This window comes from Oncorhynchus gorbuscha, linkage group LG12 (genome assembly GCF_021184085.1).
Source record: "Oncorhynchus gorbuscha isolate QuinsamMale2020 ecotype Even-year linkage group LG12, OgorEven_v1.0, whole genome shotgun sequence".
Classification (NCBI taxonomy): domain Eukaryota; kingdom Metazoa; phylum Chordata; class Actinopteri; order Salmoniformes; family Salmonidae; genus Oncorhynchus; species Oncorhynchus gorbuscha.
The window spans coordinates 10,998,480-11,014,546 of record NC_060184.1 but is presented as its reverse complement, the minus strand read 5'-3'; the positions used below and the strand labels follow the sequence as shown (position 1 = coordinate 11,014,546).

General features: G+C 42.0%; 1 protein-coding gene across 4 annotated transcripts in view; it reads left to right on the top strand.

Annotated features, from left to right (window-relative positions):
* Positions 1–16,067, top strand: part of cdc42bpb (CDC42 binding protein kinase beta (DMPK-like)) — a 140,698-nt gene that overhangs the window by 1,203 nt on the left and 123,428 nt on the right. The gene's annotated exons all lie outside the window — the stretch shown is intronic.

Sequence of the window (16,067 nt, the reverse complement as noted above, 5' to 3'; positions counted from 1 at the left end):
TTGCCTGGTTAATATTCTCTTACAGAGGTGAATGTACTGTTTATTGGACTGTATCTACAGTGACTCAGTGCTTGGTCTCAGATTACAAACAGTGCAACTCAAAAAGATTGTGTTTGTTAAAGAAACCAGTTGCCTATTTTTGACGTTTCTTCTGTCCTATCAGGTATTGTTTACTTTTTTGTTTGTCAGAGCTGTTATACAAATGTAACCGTCTCCAGGTTGAGCCTAAGGACTGGTGTTCAGAATCAGGTGATGGGACTCATAACCTCAGGTTTATACTTTCCAGGTCGAGGTTAATGGAGGACTGTTCCAATTTGAGGCTACAGTTATTAACTTAACCTACTAGGCTACTTGTTATTTTTCAGAATGAATAACAAGCAACCTTTTCTCAGTGCCAGAATTCCTCATGTTTTATATCAGGACCCAACTTGTGAAACAGTCTTTATGCACCATGGCTCACCGAGGCTGCTCACAGTACCCACACACACACACACACACACACACACACACACACACACACACACACACACACACACACACACACACACACACACACAATCTGCCCCAATCCAGACACGTAGTCCAACCTGGTCTTTTGGCTGCAGTCCTCCAACACAATGAGAGGATTCTCTTCCCTTGGCATTTCATTGACGTCAGTAATGAGATTACACCCCGGTGTGTCTGCTCCCGAAAAGATGTAGGGCGGCAGGTAGTCTTGCGGTTAAGAGCATTGGGTCCAGTTACTGAAAGGTCGCTGGTTCGATTCCCCGAGCTGACTAGGTGAACATCTCTCGTTACGCCCTTGAGCAAGGCACTTACCCCTAATTGCTCTGAGTAAGAGCGTCTGCAGAATTACTATAATGTAAGACTGTTGCTGTCCTCGGAGCTATGATCAGCAGGTGCCACAACTCTGTTTTGACTATCCAAGACCAATCCTCCTCTAGCCTAAGCCTAACCTCTGGGCTTGTTTGGTTCAGCCTTGGCCTGTGTGTGAATGGTCCTTTTGGAACTCAACCAGGACCGCCAAATGATACCCTTGCATAATGAACAGTCCCCAAAGCCCTACACATGATTTGTGACAGGGAGGTCCACGAGACTGAACTTTGTCTATGTGGTTTTGGTTTGATCCAACACATCAGGGTTGTGTTCAGTCCACACAAAATGGGTAAAAGTGTTTTCAAATGGGGAGGTAGGCTAGCTTACTAGCCTGCTCAAAGTTGTCCTAGAAAAATACTTATTTTAGTTTTCTGTAGCAAATGTTTTGCCCACGTCTTGTCCTACTTAACACAAACCATGAAGATTCTACTCTGTCAAAAGGAGCCTGTCATCTGCCCAACAGGCTAAATACCTTAGTGGAGGTTTGTGATTTTTCAGTCCTCCCATCCTTTTACACCTCTGTTAATTTTAAGATAAGTGTATTGGACCTTTGATATCCACCAAGGTTCATGTATTTATTACTCTGGCACTGACAAAGCAAAGTTTGATCTCAGCAAAGACATTGGTCAAGGGCTTGAGCGTCTGGGAGTCTAGCTAGTTCACCGAAGGGCAGCCGTGTGGTCTGCCCCTCATTATCAGTGACAGACATATTGACCGCGCCTCACCCTCTAATATTGACCAGTGCAGCAAGTTCACACTGTAACCTTCTGGCAGCCTCTACTCCACTCCCTTAATTCCAGTGGCCACATCACATATTTAGCCTTAAAAGTCCCCTTGAACAATTGCTGAATAGCAGATGTTGATGAATTGCAGTTTGCTTCACCAACAATTTTCTTTGAAATTCAGGTCTTGTGAATGTTCTGTGTTAATAAACACATGTACACACTTTACAACAATCAACCTGTGTGTTGTATATCGATGGCGTTATTAAATTGATATGCTTGAAGTGGCCTTCTCCCATTAGTATACCCAGGTAGAGCCCAGATTCCTGTGCACCTGAGCAGCAAGAACTGTAGCTGAGTGAATTAGCTGCCAAGGTCAGTGGGAGAAGGAGACTGCTGTGCAGGTGTTTATTGCCCCATTGCCACTTGGACAACAGGGCTATTACAGCCAACTCCATGGAGGATAAGATAAAAATATGAATGACTATTTGCAGTCAGTGGTGAGTATCTACGTAGGATTCTGCTGCGACTTGATTTCCAGCATGCACCCTTGGGAGCAGCGCTAGTTTATCTTTGTCAAATCCAAACCTGGGCTGGGCGGTAAAGCTTATACCGTATTTGACTATATAAAGCGTATTGATACACGGACCGGTTGATGCACAGTATTTCGATGTTTGGTATGTTAAATGTGATACGCCACTCCGCTGTGTGTAACGTCCATTTAATTTTTTATAGTTTACTCCGCTACTTTAGTCATCGCTCTTACTCTCTCTCTCGCTAAGTCCCGCCTCCTGTCACTCAAGGATTGTAGTTGTTGATTGACCACGAAACCACTTGCAGTTGTCTTCAGTCTGCATAGTCAATGCAGCAGATGCAGAAAGATGTTGCCGACAAAAATACTGCTTTACACTTTGCTTCCTACACTTAGTTTGTGTATCTTACGATCTGAAAACAGCTAGTTTGGTCTTTTTTTCTAAGCAAGTTGTGGCTAAATTAAATCGTTTTAGCTGCTAATGCTAATCAGCTGGCTAGCTAATAAATGTACTGAGTCGTAGCAAACATAGCTAGCTAATACAGCCTGATACCATTGCTGGTGTAGGCCTCAATCGTCATGTTGTCTGTGCAAGTATATCCTAAATCAAAGAGGAATAGGCAAAGCATGAATATGTTAGCTACATGAAGTAAAATAATACATTTTTAGGAAGAAGACGAAAGGTTCCCCTGGGAAACACTGACCAAAACGTTGGTTCTTACAATGGCTGGCTGATTATTTTCTCCAATTTATGGGCGATTATCTATTTCTATACACTGAACAAAAATGTAAATGCAATATGCAACAATTAAAGTGTAAAGAGTTCATGTCAGGAAATCAGTCAATTGAAATAAATTAATTGGGCCCTAATATATGGATTTCACATGACTAGGAATACAGATATGCATCTGTTGTATACCTTACAAAATGTATGGGCGTGGATCAGAAAAACAGTCCGTATCTGGTCTGACCACCATTTGTCTCATGCAGGGTGACACATCTCCTTTACAGTTGACCAGGCTGTTGATATTGGCCTGTGGAATGTTGTCTCACACCCCTTCAATGGCTGTGCAAAGTTGCTGGATATTGGCTCTAACTGGAACATGCTGTCGCACGCGTCTAGCCAGAGCATCCCAAACATGCTCATTGAATGACATGTCTGAGTATGTAGGCCATGGAAGAATTGGGACATTTTCAGCTTCCAGGAATTATGTACAGATCCTTGTGACATGGGGCCGTGCATTATCATGCTGAAATATGAGGTGATGGCGGCGGGTGAATGGCACGACAATGGGTCTTGTCACAGTATCTCTGTGCATTCAAACTGACATCGATAAAATACAATTGTTATTGTTGTCTGCTGGAGGCGGCTTATGGTAGACAAATGAACATTATATTATCTGGCAACAGCTCTGGTGGACATTCCAGCAGTCGGCATACCAATTGCATGCTCCCTCAACTTGAGACATCTGTGGCTTTGTGTTGGGACAAACTGCATATTTTAGTGGCCTTTTATTGTCCCCAGCACAAGGTGCACCTGTGTAATAATCATATTGTATAATCAGCTTCTTGATATGCAACACAGGTAAATTGAATTGGGGTATCTTGGTAAAGGAGAAATGCTCGCTAACAGATTTAAATACATTTGTGCACAACATTTTTGAGAAAATTAAGATTTTGTGAAATACCTTATTTCTGAATGAGAATGAGTTGCCCATTCCTAATATAATAGTTTTTTTAACGCTCATTGCACATTTATACAACAGACTAGACAGCTAGTGTAACAGTCTTTGGCTAAAAAGCTGCTAGCGCTATGTGGTATCGCAATGCTGAGCTCGTCAAACTGAGCATACATTTTCCAGAATCAATGTTCATTGATACTCTCGTTTTTAGTAGCTTCTGCTTTTCCTGCAATTTGAGGAGTTGAGGAACAAAAAGAGGATAGTTAGTTCACCAGAGTCAAATGAACTCGTGGATACCATTTTCATATCTTGTGTTCAAGTATGAAGGAAGTTAGAGGTAGTTTTGCTAGCCAATGCTAAGTAACATTAACGCAGTGACTGGAAGTGTATGGGTATCTGGTAGTATGCTACGCGGTAGTGTGGAAATAATCTCAAATGAGTGTCCCGAAAATGGATAAATGCTGATTATCTTTTTGGTTTAAATTTGATTTAAACAGTATAACATAATCAGAATGTAGAAAGACCCATTGAAATCACCTAGAATGTGCATTGCTCACCCCTAGGATCACTCACTACTCATAAAGCCAATCTAGAACTTGTATTATTCAGAAACTAAAAATACCGTCAAAAATATTGTGAAATGCTATTGGTCTTATCGGCCAGCCATTGAAAGGATGGAGACTCCATTTTACCACTGCGTCTCCTCTTGTGCATTCTCACTCTCACACAAAATAAGCATCACCTTTTTATATTTGGTGTTCAAATTGATTTTTTAAATTTAAACAATGGTGGTTTTTAATTTGGGCAGAGGCCAACATAATAGTCGGTGATTGCCTTCTGAAAATCATGATTGCATTACACATCCTGAGTTTCTCATTCTTAGTCCCTCTTCTGTGGAACAGCTGCTCCCTATAGCCCTTTACATTCTGGAAGTGTTACTACAGTTACTACATAATAACATATCATAATAACATATCATAATAACATATCATAATAACATAATAATAACAATAATAGTAACTAATACCATAACATAATAACACAATAATAATAATAATATGCCTCATGTTAGACTATCTGACATCTATACATCCATACAACATAATAACACATCATAATAACATCATACTAACAATAATATTAACTAATACCATAACAACACAATAATAGATGCCTCATGTTAGACTGCCATTAACTGTACGTGCGTCACCCACTTTCAGAAAACCTTTACTTTTATAAGCCTCAATTCAATCAAGATATTGTGTAACACGTGCTGTTTTTCCCTTTTTTTAATGATACGTTAAATATTGTGACCACACTCGCTGTGGATGTCCTGGGGAGGGGTAATAATTGTTAAGTGTGGTTTCTTGCTTACCTTTCAGAATGCTCCGCTGTGCAGGCATGCCAAGCCAAACGTTAACAGGCCCCACCCTCTTACTGCAGCAAATGAATGCAGCTCAGAGCCAGGATAGAATCATCATTCCTATCAGTCAGTCACTCTGAAACAACTCTCATCATAGGACCTAGCCCATGATCACTATTACATTTGAGGTGCCTATCCATAATGATCCATTTCACACAATGACTTACAACACTGACATATTTAAGACTTGAGGCCCAATCTCAGGGAAATGAAGGTGCTCTTTTCCGTGTCTACTTCTTCATAATGGTTGAGTTTAGGAGGTCTATTCTTCATAAGGAATCTGCAGAAAGGGAGGCGGCGACTCCTATTACTGAGGATATGTCTGGTATGTCCTCTGTTCTCAGTGTTTTAGTTTTTGCTGCCTGACAACTCCCATTTCCCCGACTGGCTCGGTGTGTTTATTGCATGAGGCATCTTCTCTCCCAGGGCCACCCTGACTCAAAACATACCTCACAACAGGGCTGTTGCATCACAGGCGTACACCCCGCTCTTCACAGGCAGACTGAACAGAGACAGGACGTGGCTTGTCAGGATTCAGGAATGCCTCTCAGAATGGAGGATATTCAAGCGCTAACTCCCATTGATGCAGCGTAACAAGAGGAGTGATGTTATTGGAACAAAGGCAGTGTTTGGAAAGGGATTCCTCTGTCTTTCATTCTTACTTTACTGCCCTGTGTTTTTGCTTACTAATGAGATATTTGGCAAGTTTGAAATGGAATCTTACTTGTTGAGCTAAGGTCTGTTTAAAAAAAAATACAAAAGTTAATGTTACAGGGGAACAGGAGTCTCCTGGCTTGCAGCCATGGCATGACCATAGAGAATTCCATTCATTCCTGCTAATATCCTCCCCCAACACCAGACGTGTGGGCTTTCTCCCCTCCTCTGCTCCCAGGCGCTAGGCCGCAGGCATGACACAGATTAGGCCTAGCCGTTTGGCTCCCAAGCATTTCCCTCAAAGCCTTCCTCGCATGCATGAGGCCTCCGCAGTGGAAAATGGCTCAGTGTGGTATTAACATCCCCACGCACCTGGATGGGTAATGTAGTTCTGTTGCGATTGTGGCCCTGTTGCCAAGCGATGCGGGTGGGATGATGGGACCCTGCACAAGATCACCACGTGCCACACACATTTGGATCTGTCACACCCGGTGCCCCAACCGCATTGGCCTCTCAGCTGTTCAACGGGCCCTGTGTGTGTGACGACTCTGTGTAGCAGTGAGGAATAGTTGATGAACAGGGTTTTGGCATTCTTATGGAATTTCACAGTGATAGTTTATTGATTTATTTTCACTTTACGCTGAAATTATAACAGAGCAGGTCAAATGAAAACTAAAATAAATAGAAGTTAATTAGACCAAGTAAATAATATGTACAGTCATGTGCGCAGGGTATGAGTCTGTTTGGGAATGTCCATAGGAGGAAGGAAGTGAAGTAAATTAAACGGTCATTACAAATAAATACTATATACATATTTACGCTGTAAATAAATGTCCAATGTGGTGTGGACACAGTTTTTCCATATATCTGTTGTAATATCAGGACCCACTGTGTACATTCTGACTCTCCAGGGGAGAGACCTTCACATGTGTAGTCGATACCCTCTCATTTCCGAATTGAAACACAATGGTCACATGGTGGCAGCTTAAATACTTAGCTTTAAACTTAGCTGTGCCCCATGACTTTTACAGATTTGCTGTTGCACCCTTACATATTTCTACCGAAATGTATTGAAAATGTAGGCTGTAGTGCTGAACGATTTAACTGAAATGTTGGTTATTAATGAAGATAATCTAAAAGGGAAACGCTTGCAAAGTTCTATCAACACATCGCCTGCAGTGCTTCAAAAACTCTCGACCATTGTCACTCGTCCTTCCAGCATGGCTAAGAGACCCTGCCCTCCCTTCGTCAAATCAGATCATGACCCTGTTCCCTTCCTATAGGCAGAAACTCGGGTACTTCCCGTTTAAGGTTTACTGAACGCTGGTCTGACCAATTGGAATCCATGCTTCAAGACTGTTTTTATCACACGTGCTGGGGACGTGTTCCGTGTTGCCGTTGAGTTATTCCCTCCATAAGGCAATCAAACAGGCAAAACGTCAGTACGGAGACAAAGTGGAGTGGCAATTCAACGGCTCAGACATGAGACGTATGTGTCAGGGACTCCAGACAATCACGTATTATAAAAGGGAAAATCAGCCACGTCGCCGACACTGTCTCGCTCCCGGACAAGCTAAACACCTTCTTCGCCCGCTTTGAGAATAACATGGTGCTGGTGACACAGGCCACCCCCGAGGTCTGTGAGCTCTCGTTCTCCGTGGCCGACGTGAGTAAGACATTTTAAGCGTGTTTACCCCCCAAGGCTGCCGGCATTCAGAACATGTGCAGACCAGCTGGCTGGAGTGTTTATGTCCATATTCAATCTGTCCCTATCCCAGTCTGCTGTCCCCACTTGTTTTAAGATGTCCACCATTGTTCCTGTATCCAAGAAGCAAAGGTACCTGAACTAAAAGACTGTTTCCATACACCACACAGAGAGACGGTTCCCCCTGAGTGAAAACAGTCCATTGAGCGATATTGTAATGCTCTGTGTAGTCTTTGCTGTTGTGCCACTAACTGAGCAGCTTGTTTAGAGAACTGTGGTGTACATTTACAGAGCACTTTCCTCCACAGCTTTTGGAGTTTGTCACTATGGACCTCCTCTTGGCTACAAAGCTGAAATATTCGGCATTTCACTTGGTGGTTGAGCTCTATCCACGTTTATTGGGGTGAAAATAACACGGAAACACAGCCGTCACTAACTGACAACTTTTGGAACATCAAAGTACCTAAACCACCTCACTAAAAATGTGGGTCCCCTGATACATTGATGCTCCACTGGTCCATTAGAACAGTGTTTTCAACAAGGTCTGTGATGATACCAGTAATGAATATTTTTTTTCCATGTCAAAAATTGTAACACAAAGCAGACAATACTCTGGTCCTTTTTAAAAACCTGTTGTGTGTATTTTGTTTCTCAAAATGCATACTACTGTGCTCCAAGCACGCAAATTAGATCACGGGAGGGTCGGTGTATGAGTCCAAATCAAAGATTGCGAAACGGAGCACAGAGGGCCCTTCTTGAATGCTTTATTCCGTTTGTACATATGTTGAAGTATGCATTGACCCGTGCAAGCTTCCACGGAAAGTATGCAAAACAAATATGTAAACCATGTGGGGAAAAAAATACAATTTTTGCCTGTTATTATGATTCTCATAGAGCTAGCTCATAGTTGTGAAGTAAAATGGTTGCTTTGTGTATTGTTTCGTCTCTATTGCCATTGTCCTGGCTTGAAGACAGTTCAGTGAGTAAGTCCCAAAGCCACAGTAAGTCAGTAGGGTTAACTGGATAACTAGCTAGGCACAAAGAATTACTAGCTACCCATGTTGTTGAAGAATGCACTCATGAGTAAATACCCGTAGTTCAATATAGCTTGGACAATAAATAAATGTGCCTCTGAACAATAGTGTTTGTTTCCAATCCGCTTCTTGTTTGTTTCCTTGCCACAAAACTAATAACGAGTGTCACGAATGGCGCAGTGGTCTAAGGCACATCTCGGTGCAAGAGACGTCACAACATTCCCTGGTTCGAATCCAGGCTATATCATATCCGGCCGTGATTGGGAGACCCATAGGGCGGTGCACAATTGGTCCAGCGTCGTCCGGGTTTGGCCGGAGTAGGCCGTCATTGTAAATAAGAATTTGTTATTAACTGACTTGCCTAGTTAAATAAAGATACTGGTATTGTCCCGGCCCTATTGTCAACCCTAAGTGCTGCAGCCGCCCCTAGTGAGGTCACCCCCCCCATCTCGGATGACACCCCATCCAAAGGGCACGGTGTCTGCAGCTGGTGTGACAAGCCGGGGCGACGCGGAACTCTGTGGTCTCATCTGAGGTTTCTCACAAGCCCACAGGAAAAGGAAGTGTGAATGCTACTCTTGCGAAATGGAAGCTGTGGGAACTGTGCTAGCTAGTGAAAGTCTGTGATTTAAGAAGTCTGTTGTAGGCAGTTTCACTTCTGTGTAAGGTGTTGTGTGAATGGTAACCTTTCTAAAAGGTAGCCTAGTATCTTTCAGCAGTGTTGCTTTATTGCCTTAATTGAAATCACTCTATTACTTAACTTACAACTTGAGAGAAATAAGAGTGAATCAGTCGTGATATAACTACCAGTTTATCCATATACAGTTGAAGTCGGAAGTTTACATACACTTATGTTGGAGTCATTAACTTGTTTTTCAACCACTCCACAAGTGTCTTGTTAAAAAACTATAGTTTTGGCAAGTCGGTTAGGACATCTACTTTGTGCATGACCGAATACATTTTTCCAACAATTGTTTACAGACAGATTATTTCACTTATAATTCACTATCAAAATTCCAGTGGGTCTGAAGTTTACATACACTAAGTTGACTGTGCCTTTAAACAGCTAGGAAAATTCCAGAAAATGATGTCATGGCTTTAGAAGCTTCTGATAGGCTAATTGACATAATTTGAGTCAATTGGAGGTGTACCTGTGGCTGTATTTCAAGACTGACCTTTGCTTGACATCATGGAAAAATCAAAAGAAATAAGCCAAGACCTCAGAATTTTTTTTTGCAGACCTCCACAAATCTGGTTCATTCTTGGGAGCAATTACTAAATGCCTGAAGGTACCACGTTCATCTGTACAAACAATTGTAAGCAAGTATAAACACCATGGGTTCACGCAGCCGACGCGTTCTGTCTCCTAGAGCTGAACGTACCTTGGTGCGAAAAGTGCAAATCAATCCCAGAACAACAGCAAAGGACCTTGTGAAGATGCTGGAGGAAACGGGTACAAAAGTATCTATATCCCCAGTAAAACGAGTCCTATATCTATATAACCTGAAAGGCCGATCAGAAAGCAAGAAGCCACTGCTCCAAAACTTCACAAAATAGATGGCATCATGAGGTAGGAAAATTGTGGATATATTGAAGCAACATCTCAAGACATCAGTCACGAAGTTAAAGCTTGGTTGCAAATGGGTCTTCCAAATGGACAATGACCCCAAGCATACTCCCAAAGTTGTGGCAAAATGGCTTAAGAACAACAAAGTCAAGGTATTGGAGTGGCCATCACAAAGCCCTGACCTCAATCCCATAGAAGATTTATGGGCAGAATTGAAAAAGCGTTTGCGAGCAAGGATGCCTATAAACCTCAGTTACAACCAGCTCTGTCAGGAGGAATGGGCCAAATTCACCCAATGTACTGTGGGAAGCTTGTGGAGGGCCACCAAAAACGTTCACCCAAGTTAAACAATTTAAAGGCAATGTTACCAAATACTAATTGAGTGCATGTAAACTTCTGACCCACTGGGGATGTGATGAAAGAAATATGAGCTGAAATAAATAATTCTCCTATTATTCTGATATTGGACATTCTTAAAATAAAATGGTGATCCTAACTTACCTAATGACAGGGAATTTTTACTAGGTTTAAATGTCAGGAATTGTGAAACTGAGTTTTAATCTATTTGGCTAAGGTATATGTAAACTTCCGACTTCAACTATCTATGACTACCACAGTGTTAGAATGTTGCTTTATTGCCCTAATTCAAACACTCACTGTTGCTTACTTGATAACTTGAGAGGAATCAGTGAATCAGTCATGTGATATGAACATGTTAAATTTCGTTACAGGCTCACAACGCACATGTGTCTATGACTACCACAACAATGGCTGAGTAAAGCTGCCATTAACCTGCTGGCCTTGTCTTTTATCATATAGCAAGAGTATGCGAGTAACACCAATACAAATCTGAACACAATCTATCAGGGCCTTATAACTATAAGCTTCCAAGTATCATGTGACTATTCATGCAGGCAAATTTGTGGAGACCATGCCCATAGATGGTCCAGGTCATAGGGAACCTTGTCACCTCAGTTTCCTGTTTGTTCAGGGCTGTTCACTTCTGTTCCTCCCTATGTTCCCTCTCATTCATCTGCACTGATCTGTAAATGCAATTTGGTGGATGCCAGCTGGGAATTAGATTTTTTTTGTTTGTTCTATCAGTGCAGACGAAGCAGAGGAAACCACATAAGAAACAATTTGCGTCTTAAAGGCAGCGATGGAGGAAGTGGGTTAATGGGGGTTTATAGGCCTGCTGGGTAAGAGGCCTGTCCAGGAAGGGCTGTGGCCATTTGTCATCCTTTGCCAAGGTGTCAAGACGAAGCAAAGCCTGAAGGACGGTACCAAGTTGAACCCATGAACCTACAGTCACCTTCCAAGACAACATTTCAGGGGTGGGACAGTTCTGTCGGGGACTTAATTAAATATAAGTTCAAAATGTTGCAAAGAAAGAGAACAGACCAGGTTTTCATGGTCTCTCAATGTTCTGAAGCTCACCTTGCAACAGCAGCTATCCCTCACAGGACCCTGAGGCAAATCCCACTGAGTCTTGGAGGTCCCCGCTGCGTGTCCTCCATCACAGCGGCTTTATCTTCCGTGACACACTACCTGTGTCCTGATCCCTGGGGCTGGATGCTCCCCAGTAGGTTACACCGAGATGCCCGGTGCTACGGTCCCAGTGGCTTAGCGGAGCACACAGCGAGCAGTAGGCCAAGTATGGAGCCGCTTGTAAATGGCTGGTGTGGTGGGGGCAGGAGGGGGGGGTGGCAGCTGGTGCTGGATAATAGATTAACCCTGGGAGGAGTCCTGATGGTTTAACCTCCTGCTACAAGCCACCTCCTCCCCACCCACCCTCTGCTTAAAAGTCCCATGCAGCCATTTTTAAAAATCTAATTATTCAAATAATTTCTGATTAACAATTAAATACCTTCCTGTGTTTATTTTCAATGAAAACAATAAGAAACAATGGCTTATTAGCAATGGCAAATTTCTCAAGTAAGTATTTTGCTAGGACTGTCGGAGTGGTCCGAGTGGGGAGTGAGACTGAACTGTCTGTTATTGGCAGAGAGGTTTGGAACCATAGAGATCCTGTTCAATTTGTATTCAAATTCCTAATTATATGTTTGGAACTCTCTTTCTTATTGGTCTAACTAATTTTCTGCATGGTGATGTCACCATGGAAGGCCAAAACTCCATCCCACCAAAACAGGCAGATATTTCAGGAGGTCTTTTCAAACAGCTCTTAAACTAAAATGGCATTATAGTATTATTCCAAACTTATAGTGTGGAAACATATATATTAAATATTTTTGACTGCACTGGGCCTTTAAACACAGATTAGGCCCTGCTCCTTACATGGCTGTCTCAATTAGACAACCCCACCAATGTTTGTTAGCAATTACATTTACATTTACATTTAAGTCACTTAGCAGACGCTCTTATCCAGAGCAATGTTGTGCCTGCCAGAATCATTGGCTGGTAGGGGAAGGAGATGGTTAACTGGGGTTGAATAATTTTGATGGCATGGCTGGTGAAGTGAGTGGCAATGCATCCAGCCAGGCTTGTGTGAGTCATCAGGGTCAGTACTCCAATAGGACAAGTGCAGTCTTTGAGTGACTGCTCCCTCCTAGATAGAGTTGAAGGAGTTTTCTCATGACCTGATGCTGCTGGGGGAACAGCTGGGGTTTTCAATGGCGTTGGAATTTATATAAGGAATCTTCCAATATATACATTTAAATGTGTGAATATTTTATGTAGCATATTTGGAAAAATTCCTGCATTTCCATGTAAAAAGAACCGATGTGCACCTGTGTAGTTTACAGGAGCATGCAAAATGAAAGCCAAGATTGGTGAGTAACCTTTTAATAAAAAATATATTTACAAAGTAACAACTGTGTGGTCAAAAACTTTAACTTAGTTTTAGTCAAATCAAATTTGATTTGTCACATACTCATGGTTAGCAGATGTTAATGCGAGTGTAGCGAAATGCTTGTGCTTCAAGTTCCGACAGTGCAGTAATATCTAACAAGTAATCTAACAATTCCCCAACAACTACCTAATACACACAAATCTAATGGGGTGAATGGGAATATGTACGTAAGTATGTGGATGAGCCGTCTGGTTACCTAGAACTACAAACATAATATGTAAAAATGCTAAAACATAACTAACTTAATCCCGGATATATTTGGAGCTACCCACAATGCACTATTGCTACCTAGCTAGTTCCTTCTGGCTAAAGTTAGCTATTAGCCATGCAAGTATTTAATTACATTTCAAACCAAGTGTTGGTACTGGTGAGCAGAAGAAGAAAACATCTAAATTAATGCAAAAAAACTGCAAATCTTCTCCTGTGCTTTTGGCAGTTTTAGTAGTTTTCTGTCATTTGTAGCTAGTGCAGTAATACCCACAAGGATGGGCTTACAACTAATTTGTGTCTCAAAAATGAGGAGCAAGTTTTGAAGTCGGAATGGTTTTTCCGGTTGACGCAAAGCAGATTGGAGTATGGGAACTGTGCACACGTCTACCCTATGCGGTGCGCTTTTCACCTCCGAGTACTTTGATAGCTTAGTGGAAGTGAGGATTTGGAATGAGACTCACTGAATCCAGGTGCTGTGCCTAGCTTGCTTCCTCTATTTTCCTACCGACATACCGGTACATCATGAATGTAAGCAGTGATGGCGATAAACCGGGTGAATTCAATGTGAATTTGTCTCACAATCGCTATTGGATTAGCTAGCTGACTCTGCCTCCTGAAAGGCTGTTCTTGAGTCTTCTTTGAATTTGATAGCTAACTCTGCCGTCAGCTACTTCGCTATTTTGACCGTGGTGGTTGGCTGGCTATGGTAGCTAGCTGGCTAGGGTAGCTAGCTGGCTAGGGTAGCTAGCTGGGTAGGGTAGCTAGCTGGCTAAAATAGCTACATTTAGCTGGTTGGCTTGCTGGCTAAGGGAACTGCATATACCAGTAATTGTTTTAGATTTTTGGTTAATAGCGATATGTATTTCTAATACGTTGGTTTACTCTAGCCCTTTCCTGCAGTCAAATGAATAGTGGCCTCATGGGTGGAATGTTATTCATATTTTTCATCATTTTATAATTAATAAACCTTATTTCTACGTCATTATTTTGTGTGATTTCAGTCTTCTGTGATGGATATGTAATATCCAAGGAAGTGTAATATTGGGATGCAAACCCAATGTAATACATTTCAACTTTATATCTGACATGGTACAGGTGTTTTCTTGTTTTGGAGCCCATAACCATGTGTGTGAGGTGTATACTTTAATTTCAAAGTAGATTTAAGACTAACAAGAAAAACTCTGTGTGGCCCTGATTTAGCCCACTGCAGTAAAAGGCTGTTAATGTTGATGTAAGCTGTGTGTTGACTGGCTGACTCATGCAGTGCTAGTAGGGCTAATGTTAGCAGGCTAGTTGGCTAGCAACCTTGCAAGCTGATTTGTAACAATACATTCGTGAAGTGTTTACTTGTAAGTTGGCTGAAAATGTCATTGAAACCAGTAGTCGTGAGTGCAAATGATTTGGTTTAATTTGAAGTTGTACTTTTTTGAAGTTATTTCTGTTGAAGTTTACATTACAGAGAATAGGCTGGCTTGCCGGGTCCTCCATATTACATCACACATTCTTCGGAATTCTGCTAAGTTTTATGTAATAACTCGATAAATAGAAAGGTGAGGTAACTTTGCAATCCATATTTTATGTTTATGCTTCTATCTTTTTTAAGGTGTATATTTTTCAACCATTTTCAATCCCTAAATATTAGGAATAAGCAAAGTCTTCGCAAACATCTAAGTTAGAAGTGATGGCACAAGGTGTAATGCAAACAGCAGCGATTTCTTACTCGAGGCTAAGGGAAAGGAAAATGATAATTTTTGGAACATTATAAAAGCCTTAATCTTAGTGCCTTCAACTGCCCCACTGCCCGAGATGGAAACCAATCTGCATCTGGCTGTGAACCTGGGAGTGATATGAACATCTGCTCATGCATACTTTGTAAGTTTGTATCAGACACGTTTTCATGGCGACACCACATCACATCACCTCCTGTTCACAGACCCCCTCCCCCCTGGTCTCGCAGTTTCAGCTATGGAACCCCTTCCCATGTCACTCGTCCCCAAGCATTTCTCAGCATGCTCTACGGGACCTCGGATACCCTGCCAATCACTGCGGACATGTCGGGAATTCAGATGGAATCTCCATGCAATTCCCTTACTTACAAATAATTGGTTTAAAAATCGCTTGTCAGGGGTAGTATTCCATATGCCTTCACGGAAGTGCTTAGTCTTGCCGTTTCAGTTGGTTTTAGTCTTGAGAGCCAAGTTCCAGGAATCAAGGGAAAGCCTATCATGCTAGAGCAGCACAGTGAATCAAAATGTAGACCAAGTCACCCTAGATAATGGCGCCTGCCAAGCAAACTGATAAATAAAAGATGAATAGAATTGTTTCGACTGTTTCACAAGGAAGAAGCAGCCACTGGAGCTGGGTTGCCATTTGCATGGTTTTAGTGTCTGGTGTATTCACTGATGTGTGTTAGGCTACAAGTCAGAACAGGGAACGGGATCTGAAAGGATTTAAAGCTCTGACTTAACTGCAAAGTGGCAAATAAAATGTAAAGTATGAATGCTACTTATGGTAAGTAGTCAGGAACCCATCATCCATTCTGTTGAATTAGTGTATTCTGCATTAGCAGTGGTGTCCATTTAATGATGGCACAGCTTGCAGAGCAGAGACATAATAGTGAAACAAGTATGGGGGCTGAGGAAATGCACTGCTGCAAGTTCATCTGAATGAATGAACAGTTTTTATTTTTATGTCTCAGTGCCTGGAACTGAGCTCAGACTGGTCTTCTTGGTCTTTAATGCATTCCTCTCCCTCCTCCTACCCCTCAAACCTCCGACAAACTGCCAATGTTAA